General features: G+C 38.2%; 1 pseudogene; it reads right to left on the bottom strand.

Annotated features, from left to right (window-relative positions):
• Positions 1-2,733: 2,733 nt before the first annotated feature.
• LOC102848205 lies at positions 2,734-3,257 on the bottom strand (annotated as a pseudogene).
• Positions 3,258-9,697: the final 6,440 nt, after the last annotated feature.

Raw genomic sequence — 9,697 nt, 5'->3', positions numbered from 1 at the left:
TCTAAACATATCATGTATTTTAACCCTCTTAAAAATCTAGAAGGTAAGTTTTATTTTATTATTATTATTTTTCTAATATAGAAACACAAACTTAGAAAGTAGCTCCTCAAACTTAGAAAGTAACTCCTCAAACTTAGAAAGTAACTCCTCAAACTTAGAAAGTAACTCCTCAAACTTAGAAAGTAGCTCCTTAAACTTAGAAAGTAACTCCTCAAACTTAGAAAGTAACTCCTCAAACTTAGAAAGTAGCTCAAGGTCAAAAAGAACCATGATTGATACTTGTGGATCTGACTCTAGAAGTCTCACAGTCTCACTAAGGCCTTCCATCAGATTCAGGAAAACAAAACTCAGATCAGAGAGCTCCAATTGGAACAAAAATAAGGCATTCCTTGTATCTGTATTAATTTATTAGCTGTATCAAAGAGAACAGACCCAACAAAACTACTATGATGGAAAAATCAAAACAGCAAGTCAGCATGTTGTTGCTATTAGGTCCATCAAGCAAGCATAATATCATGCTTACAAAGAGATAAATCAATTAAAAATGCAATTTTAGTTATTTCCTAGTGATAGGAAGCTGTACTGCAATCCGTAAGCCATGCAGTTTAAACCACCAACTGCTTTGTGGAAGAAGAATGGATAATGTCCTCCCGTCCGATTAACTTCCTCTGAAAACCTGCCGGACGTTCAGTTAGGGGTCAGTTCCAACTCCATGGGACACAACAACAACAACAGTCAATTACGAGGTTTGTGACAGTAACTTAAACTATAAGCTCAAGTGTATCAAAGATGATGAGAATGGCACAGGATAGGACAAGGCTCAGGTCCACAGTTTGTGGGGTGGCTAGGAATCATGGTCAACTAGCAACAGCAACAACAATGGTCAAACATTTGAACAGAATCATAGAAATAAACAAGATATTAAAGCATTAACACCTTTCATAAGAAATAAGAAATAGTGTATATCAAATGCTGCTTCACTCACCCACCAAGACTGTTTTTCAGACATCATGAATATAAGCACACCAGAGACATGAAGATGAGCAGTGTCTTAAAAACAACTTTTTTTAAACAAAACTTTTTCTTTTATACTGGTTTGCATACACAATTCATATACACTGTGTTTCACACTTTCCTTCATTCATCTTGTTTTTCATACAATCATTCCCATACATTGTATTTTATACACTTACTCACTCTTAAACTACTCCCACCATTTAAGAAAAAAATAAATAAGCAATATATTAAGAAGTCATTCCTAAGAGTGCTGCAGAGGAGGGGTGAGGACCACCAAAAACTGGTCTTGTCCTCTCAGAGTTATGGGAAGTCAGGGACTTCAGGATGCATGCAAGAATATTTTTGAAGGTATCAACTAATGTATTTTATTTAAAGATAAACTTCAACTATTTTATTAAAATCTGCAGAACATAATTTCAATATCACTCAGCCATTCCACAGATAATCTATGCTAACAAAAGCATACTTTTCAAGTACATACAACTCAACAAAAAATCTCTTTATTATATTATATTAGTAATAAGACAAGTATAATATGTGTATTGTATTGTTGTTTGTGTGCCATCAGGAAGCCCCTACCTGACCCTCCAACAGGTTTGCAGAGGCAGTATAGGAGAAGCCTGGACACATTTTTCCCCTGTAGCAGTTGATGGATTAGAATCTTTGGGATTGCAGTGCAGATTTTGTTTGGTTTTGCTTTGTTATTGTCAATACAGAATTTTTCTTACCCAATAAAAGCATCTTGCAAAAAAGTAAGGCAGAATAAAGACATTTCATAAATACAAAAGTATGAAATCCTGCAGATTTCATTGCTAGCAAACTTTTCAAGCAGAGGAAAAATAACGCCAGATGAATATACAGACCTACACAGTAGAATGAAAAGCACTAGAAATGGTAATGATGTCAAGTGGTTGTAAAGACTTTCTATCTTCTTTGAACATAAATTTTAAAATAATCTGTTTTTCTAAGCAAGAGCCAAACAATTGTTGCGTAGACTGTAGCATAACAACAACCCCAAAGACCATAAGAGGAGATATAGAAGTCTGTTGCTGTGAGGTTTCCGTATGCTATATAAGGACATCGTGCTTGATAAAATAGAAGAACGGTGAAAAGAGGCAGCTCTTCAGTGAGATGGAGTAACACAGTGACTGGAACAACAATTGGAAGCAGAGCTTGTGAAGGTGGTGCCTGATAGGGCAATTTCATTTTTACTTAGAGAGAGAGAGAGAGAGAGATAGAGAGAGAGATGGTAGAGGTATAGATGATAGAGATAGAGGTAGAGATGATAGATCTAGATTAGATATAGATAGGTATACTATGTATCCACTCAGATTATTGTCAGTCAGTTGTTACTACAGTACTGTGACTATATATATCATTTCATTTACTGTAGTTATTCTTTAATTCTGTGTCTCCGTATCCTTTGGTCATATTGTACTGACTTCACATACATTAGTCTCTCACCAGCATTAACTCTAGTTAGTGTGGCTCTTTCTCTCCTTCCTGCCTACCTGGTAATCATCAAAGATTATTTATTTCTATACGTAAATCTATTATAATAGTAGTACTTTTGCGATTTGTTGATTTCATTCAGCATCATATTTTACAGATATTTTTCATGTTATTCGTTTCATCATTATTCACGGATTCATCATTTTTTTTTCAATCCCTAAGGCATCTTATTGGGCAAACTGGGATGAGGCAGAGGGACTGTGCCTAGAGGGGCTGTGTGTTGGGCCGCTTGGTGGTAAACTGTGGCTTGTGCTGGCAACGTAGGACCCGGTGGGGAGTGGGAACTTGATCTTGGAGTCATGGAACTGCTTGACTGCAGGTTGGCGGCACTTGTTGGCTGCGATCTCCTCCACCTTCATGATCTGGATAGAGTGGGCCCTGGCATGATGCCGAGTGCCCATGTTGCGGTAGCACTGGGTGACAGCTCCTGCGGTGGTCAGGTCCCGGTACATGTTGTGGGTCCCACTGCGGGAGTCGTAGCACAGCCAGATGCCAAAGTTCTTCACACGCAAGGGGGTCTTCTCGAACACCTGTCCACAGTATACAATTTCCCCAGAAGACTTCTTCATTTTCTTCAGCTGTGACACAAAGTACCAGAAGCGGGACTTGGCAACGACATGGTTGGGGGCGAAGATGCGCATGCGGTAAAGTGGTGGAGTCCGACACTTGGGGGTGCGCAGGCAGCGCCCCACCACTTTGTACTCACGAAGTGTTCCCGAAGCCTTCATAGTGATCTCTCGGTGCTCGCCACGACCCGCAAAAGCGGATTCATCATTTTTCTTTATTGTTGCATACAGAGGAAACTCGTGGTTGCTGTGATGCTAAACAACGTGACCCTGATGTGTCAAATGAGATAATGGCTCCTTATGGTGGACAGTGTTTGGCGCCCAAATTAAAACAAGCTTAAAAGTAGGAGGGCCATCGGCTTCTGAAATAGCTTGCCTCTGGAAACCCTATGAATTTAGAGAAACAACAGTTTTACAAATGTTCAGGTCTTTCATTCACAGGGTCACTATGAGTCATTTACAACCCGACAGTATTTAACAACAACAACAACATTCCATTGTATGTATATATTACAGTTTGTTTACACATTCATCCACTGATGGACATTTAGGTGATTGTCATATTTTTGCTGTTGTGAAAAATAGTTAGATGTGTATCTACTTATGTCACAGACCTTACTTCTGTATTGTTTAGTCATGTTGAGGTCTTGGTTTCTATTTTGATCAAGGAAAGGTCCCTGGATCAGGCCAGGTTTACAAATGAGTAAAATGTAATGTCTTATCTTTTCTCGATGTCAATATAATGCATAATGTAATAAGTGCATACATATAAAAATAAATTAATATAAATTTGCATTATTCCCAAAGGGCCACAGTGAACTCTGGATATCTTGTTTTGTTGTTATGTGCCATTGAGTTGGCATCAACCCGAAGCTGAGCCTCCAGCATGTTTTCAGAGGCAGTTCATATCTCCAGAGGGGGAGGCCCGTCTTTATCCTGCAGAACAGCTGGGGGGCTCTCAGCACCACTCCTTATGACTAAGCCACCTCTCTGTTTATATCCTGAAGTAAATTTCCCCCCTACATGGTAAAAGATTACTGAAAAACAAAACTGGTATAAATGAATAACATATCTCAGTTTCAAGAATGAGGTAACATGTTTGGTGTTGATTTATATCATCATTCCAGGTTATTTTTTATTCCCTATTCACTTATTTTGTTCATTTTAGGTTGGCTCTTTCATACTCTTTAGCTTTCAAGTTTCTTGGCACTCCATCACATAATCAAGCATGATGTGAAAAGGCATTTAACTTGTCAGAACCTTTGCCAGCATTACAATTTTAAAATGTCTATGAGGAATATCTGGCACTCAGTAATTGCTGAGTTTCCATTATGAAGTCTACATTTTTTTTTTAAATTTCTACTAGTTTATTTACAAAATTCAAATACATGATTTTCAAGAACAAATTCTTTCCATTTCCCTCGATCCCCATCAAATTGTACAACCCCATGATTAATCCCCCTTACCCCCTGCATATCCTCATCCCTTCCAGTCTCTCCCACCCTTCTTGGATCCTTATACTCATTCTACAATAATGTTTTTATACAATATTTATTCTTGTGGAACTGAGTGAGTTCACTCAGCATAATGCTTCTGTCTTTAGAGTAAGAAGTTATTTAGAGTAGAAAGTAATTTGAGTTGAATCTGTCAATAAGACATTGTGATCTCACGCACTCACGGTCATTTTGTTGGTTATGATCTATAGCAAGTCTCCTTTGAGTTTCCAAGATTGTAAATGGAATTGGAAGGAGACAGTCTCTCTTGCCTCGGCGTCACTGTGGAATGTGAACTGCTGCAAACGCACAGCCTTTAAGTTAACAGTACGTATCATTTACATTCACTGGATTAAATCTAGAAGTATTACATAAGTTGGGTGTTTCTTCTAGGAATTAGTATTATTTATGAACTTACTGTCTCTGAAGTATTAAAGTAAAATGACAACTCACTCTTAAAGTCATCATTTCCAAATTATCATACTTCATCAACTTAAAGGCAAATAAACATCTCTGCCATCAGGATGCATTTTACCCTCTCCGCTTACATCATGAGATTCTAGACAGCCTTGTCTAAGTATCATAAACAGCCAGCACAAGCCAGTCATAATTTTCTTAATCTCATCACTTCAAGTGAGTTATATACTCTATTATGTTTTCAATTTCATTATCCTTAAAAATATAACAGTATAATTCAGTATTTTAAATTTTTTGTGTCTGAAGAAGGATGTGAAAACAGAGCAGTTGCATATGCATTTGATAGTAGAGACCTAGATATTAGTTTTTAAGGAATAGTGATAGTTGTATTTTGTCTTGTAAAGTAGTGGCCATGTGCTTTATGAAACCTAGGATGATGTTTGCAAGAATAAATGGTTATGCTATGGTTTGTTCCCAAAATACACGTAAACTTTCATTGATGTCTTGTTGTGGGGGAACCTCTTAATACAATTATACTGATGCTGTTCTTACTTGGCACATTCCAGGGCCACATGCAGAGCAATGCACCCTTTGTAGAGTGTACCACCTTGGGCATCTCAAGTTGGCAGTAGGTATCTCTGACTCAGTGACTGGTATAATAGGGGTGAGTGTGTCGGAGACAGTGTTGGCACAGGATTGAGTAGGGTTTAGTGCTATTGTACATAGAATCGCTGAGTCACGGGTGACTCAAAGGCACATAACAACAATATATTAGCTTTTACTGTGGTAAAAAGCAACAATTAAAAAAAAGTGAAACTCGAAGAGATTGAACCAATTTCTAAACAAGTTAATAGCCACAGTTTTGGGAAACTATTTTCTATGCTTCACCACTTAAAATCAGTTAAAGAACTTGAAAAGCAAAGAAGATTGAGTTGGAAGGCTAAGTTGGAGTTTTGACTCTGCTCTTTAACATTGTATGACCTCAGGCAAATATTTAACTTTCCTGAACTTCATTAATTTTCCTCTGTAAAACAAAACTAATAGCAATTCCCCTACTACTACTACTTCCCAGGATTGAAATGTGGATCAAGTAACATAATACATACAAAAGATCTTTGTAAATTGTGAGACTCTCTATAAAATTTCGTTATTGTTATAATATTAATGCTGTAACCTGACTCTCCCCAGGCATTCTCAAGCTGTGGAAGGCTGAATGACACAGGAATGGCATTAATTTTAAGTTGCAATTGATAGTCCTTGTTCTTGCCTGCTCACTTGAGACTTTAGCCCCTGCACTATCCTCCTGGAGAACTTCTAAAGACTCTCATAACCAGACTAAGTTTTCCCTGGACAACCTCTGCTAAGCACCACTGTTTTGGAAGCTGTCTTCTAAATTTCAGTTAGCACTTTCCCAAAACATTGCAGTCATTTCAAACAGGTAACTTACTTTTCCATACTTTTCCTCTGAGCCTTTGAAGTATCCCATCAAGCACTTGAATTATATCCTTCTAGGAACTTTCCCTGGGACCTACACTAGAACCCACATTCTTGGGTTTATGGCAATCATTCTTAACCTAGCCATTCACAAACGTCTCTTGGGTTTTCGGTGTGTAGTTTTTATTAAATGTCAATGTTTAGTTCATTCCACCATAAGATTGTTGTCATTGTTGGTAAATGCCATCAAGTGAATACAAACCGTAGCAACCCTATGGACAACAGACCCGAACCCTGTCTTATCCTGTGCCATCTTCTCCGTCCTTGACACACTTGAGTCTATTGCTGCGGTCACTGTGTCAATCAATTTCTTTGGGGAGTCCTCCTCTCTTTATTTTAACCTTCACCTTTCCAATCATGATACTCCTTTCAAACAAGTAGCCTCTCCTAGCGACCTGCTCAAAGTATGACAGATGAAGCTTTGTTGACTTTGCCTCTAAGGAGCACTCTGGGTGTACTTTTCCCAGGACACATCTGTTGGAGTTTTGGTTTGGGTGTTCTGTTTTGTTTTTTCCAAATATACGATATTCCGTACTCTTCTCCAACACCACAATTTAAAGGCATAAATTCTTCTTTTATCAACCTTATTCATTGCCCAGTTCTCAGATGTGTAGAAAGTGATTGGGGGGAAAACCCAAAAAACAAAAACACAACCCATAAACTGAATCAGGCATATGTTAGTCTTCAAACTGATGTCATCACGCTTCAGTATTTTGGAGAGGTCTTGACAGCCGACTTGCTCAAAGCCATACGTCTCCTCACATCCTGACTACTGATACCAAGGGTGTTGATTGTCGATCCCAGTAAGATGAAATCATTGACTATTTCTATCCTTTCTCCATTTATTATGGTGTTGCCTATTGGTAAGAACCTCTGTTTTCTTGATGTTTAAATGTAAATATAATCCACATAGAAGGATGTAGGCATTAGAGCCTAAACATCAGTATTTTTTTATAACACATGAGAGAGTCTTTCTGAAGCACATTAAGTAGAGAGAGCTAAATCAATCTCTCACCTATCATACTTCATCTCTTAAAGAAAACCACAATGTACCTGAATGTGTTTGTTTCCCAGTCTGTATCACAAAATCTTGAAGATAGCTCTCTGGTCATCTGATTGGAAGAGTCATATTTGTTTTCATTCCCCAAATAGGTGACTCAGTTGAATGTGGAGATGATTACATAATATCATTAGTATCATATTTAAGCAACATTCTGATGAAGAGTATATTAAAATGGCTAACAGTGCCTTGACAGAGGGTAGCCAGAAGTCCAACGCAGGTTTACAAGAGGCTATTGCACCAGATATGTCAGTAGAAGAACATCTATTTGTGTTTTATTTACTATGCAAAGGAGTAGATAGGCAGCTTTGCAAGTTGAACAGGTATTAGTAGGCGACAGGTTATATATAGACTTGGCAGAGGATAGTTCTTCCTATGTATTTGTATATGCTGCAAATGTATCTATGTATGTAGTAGAACAAACATAAGGCAAAGTTATTAAAATGTCTTAATCATAACTAAACATCTGGAGGGAAAGAGTTACTGGGCATAGGACCACAGTCTCTGGGGAGAGCTAAGTCTATTGGCAAAAGAGTTCACAAAGACTGTGCAGTGTATCCTATTGAGGTAAGTAGCAACTTATAAAGATATTAGCCATCTCTGATTCAGCTATTGGCATTTTCATCCAGAGGAAAGAGAAGTACAAAAAAATATCACTGATCAGGATCACAGAAGGTCCTGGGTAGAATGGAAAAAATATAGAATCAAATTCAAAATCATCAAAAGACTAGATTTCCTGGCCTAACAGAGACAGATGTGGTTGTTGTTGTTATTATGTGCCATTGAGTCATTTGCGACTCATAGCGACTCTATATACAAGAGCCCTAAATGCCATTCTATCCTGTGACAATCTCGCTGTTCCAAACACATTCATTCCCACCACTCCACTCATAGAATCGGTCCATCTCATCGAGGGTGTTCCTCTCCTGCGCCGTCCTTCCACTCTCCCAAACATGATGTCCCTCTCCAAGGACCAGTCCCTCCCTGCAACATGACCAAAGTATGTCAGATGAAATTTCAGAATGCTTCATTCCAAGGAGCACTCCAGCTTCACCCTCTCCAGGACAAACCTGTTTGTTCTCCTAGCAGTCCATGGTATATTCAACACTCTTCTCTAGAACCACAGCTCAAAGGCATCAATTCTATCATCCCCATTCACTGATGCATAGCGTGTAATTGCAAAGACTATAGAAGCCCTAACACTGCGGCCCTCAGGCACACTTCCAACCTTGAATTCAGCTCACCCCTAAGATTCACCCTGCAGCCAAACAACAGACGTACCTTCAAATGAACAATGGCACTCATAAATAGCATATATATGTCACAAACAGCAGGATATCCCAAAACAAAACTCAGAAAGCAGAAGAATTCAAAAGATGATATACAAAGTGACCCCAGAAAGAAAATGGGAATGGCTTCTCTTAGAAACTCTGCTCTTAAAATCAAGAGGTCTGTGAGTGGACCTCTGCTAATACTGAGGTGTTCACATAAAAACAACAGGAAATGTTAGCAAGGCCACATAAGAAACCATGATTTAAAAAAAAACGACAACCACAAAACTACCATACATTAATGTGCGCTTTAACTTACAACATCTGACCTCATGTACAATCCATTTAATTTTCTTTTGTAACTATTACCAAGAAGTGCATTGTTGTTGTTGTTGTTGCTAAATGCCTTTGAGTTAAGCAACCCAATAAACAAAAGGCCTGAAGACTGTCTTTAACTATTAACATTTATCAAAGTTCATAGAGTTTCCAGAGGCATGTTGTTTAGGAAGTAGATGACTTCCAAATGCAGCAGAACCAATGCAAATTATAGCAACAATAAGTAATAAATAAAAAGTATCATATGGATGAGAATAAAATTTTATTAAACAATATGATGGTCATACAATACAGTGTTCAATGTCTAAAAGTTGGACAGTGAATATGGTTGGCAGAAAAAGAACCTATGCCTTTGAATTGTGGTACTGGGGAAGAGTATTGAACATTCCACGGACCGACAAAAGGCCAAGTCTGTCATGGTAGAGGTACAACCAGGGTGACCCTTTAGAGATAAGGATAGTGAAACTTCATCTCGCATATGTTGGACATGTTATTGGGAAGAGCCAAGCCTTTGAAAAGAATACCATGCTG

The sequence above is a fragment of the Elephantulus edwardii genome, unplaced genomic scaffold (genome assembly GCF_000299155.1).
Source record: "Elephantulus edwardii isolate Elephantulus edwardi_28Jun2011 unplaced genomic scaffold, EleEdw1.0 scaffold00215, whole genome shotgun sequence".
Lineage (NCBI taxonomy): Eukaryota > Metazoa > Chordata > Mammalia > Macroscelidea > Macroscelididae > Elephantulus > Elephantulus edwardii.
Note: the sequence above shows the minus strand (reverse complement) of the source record. Positions and strands in the feature narration are given on the sequence as shown.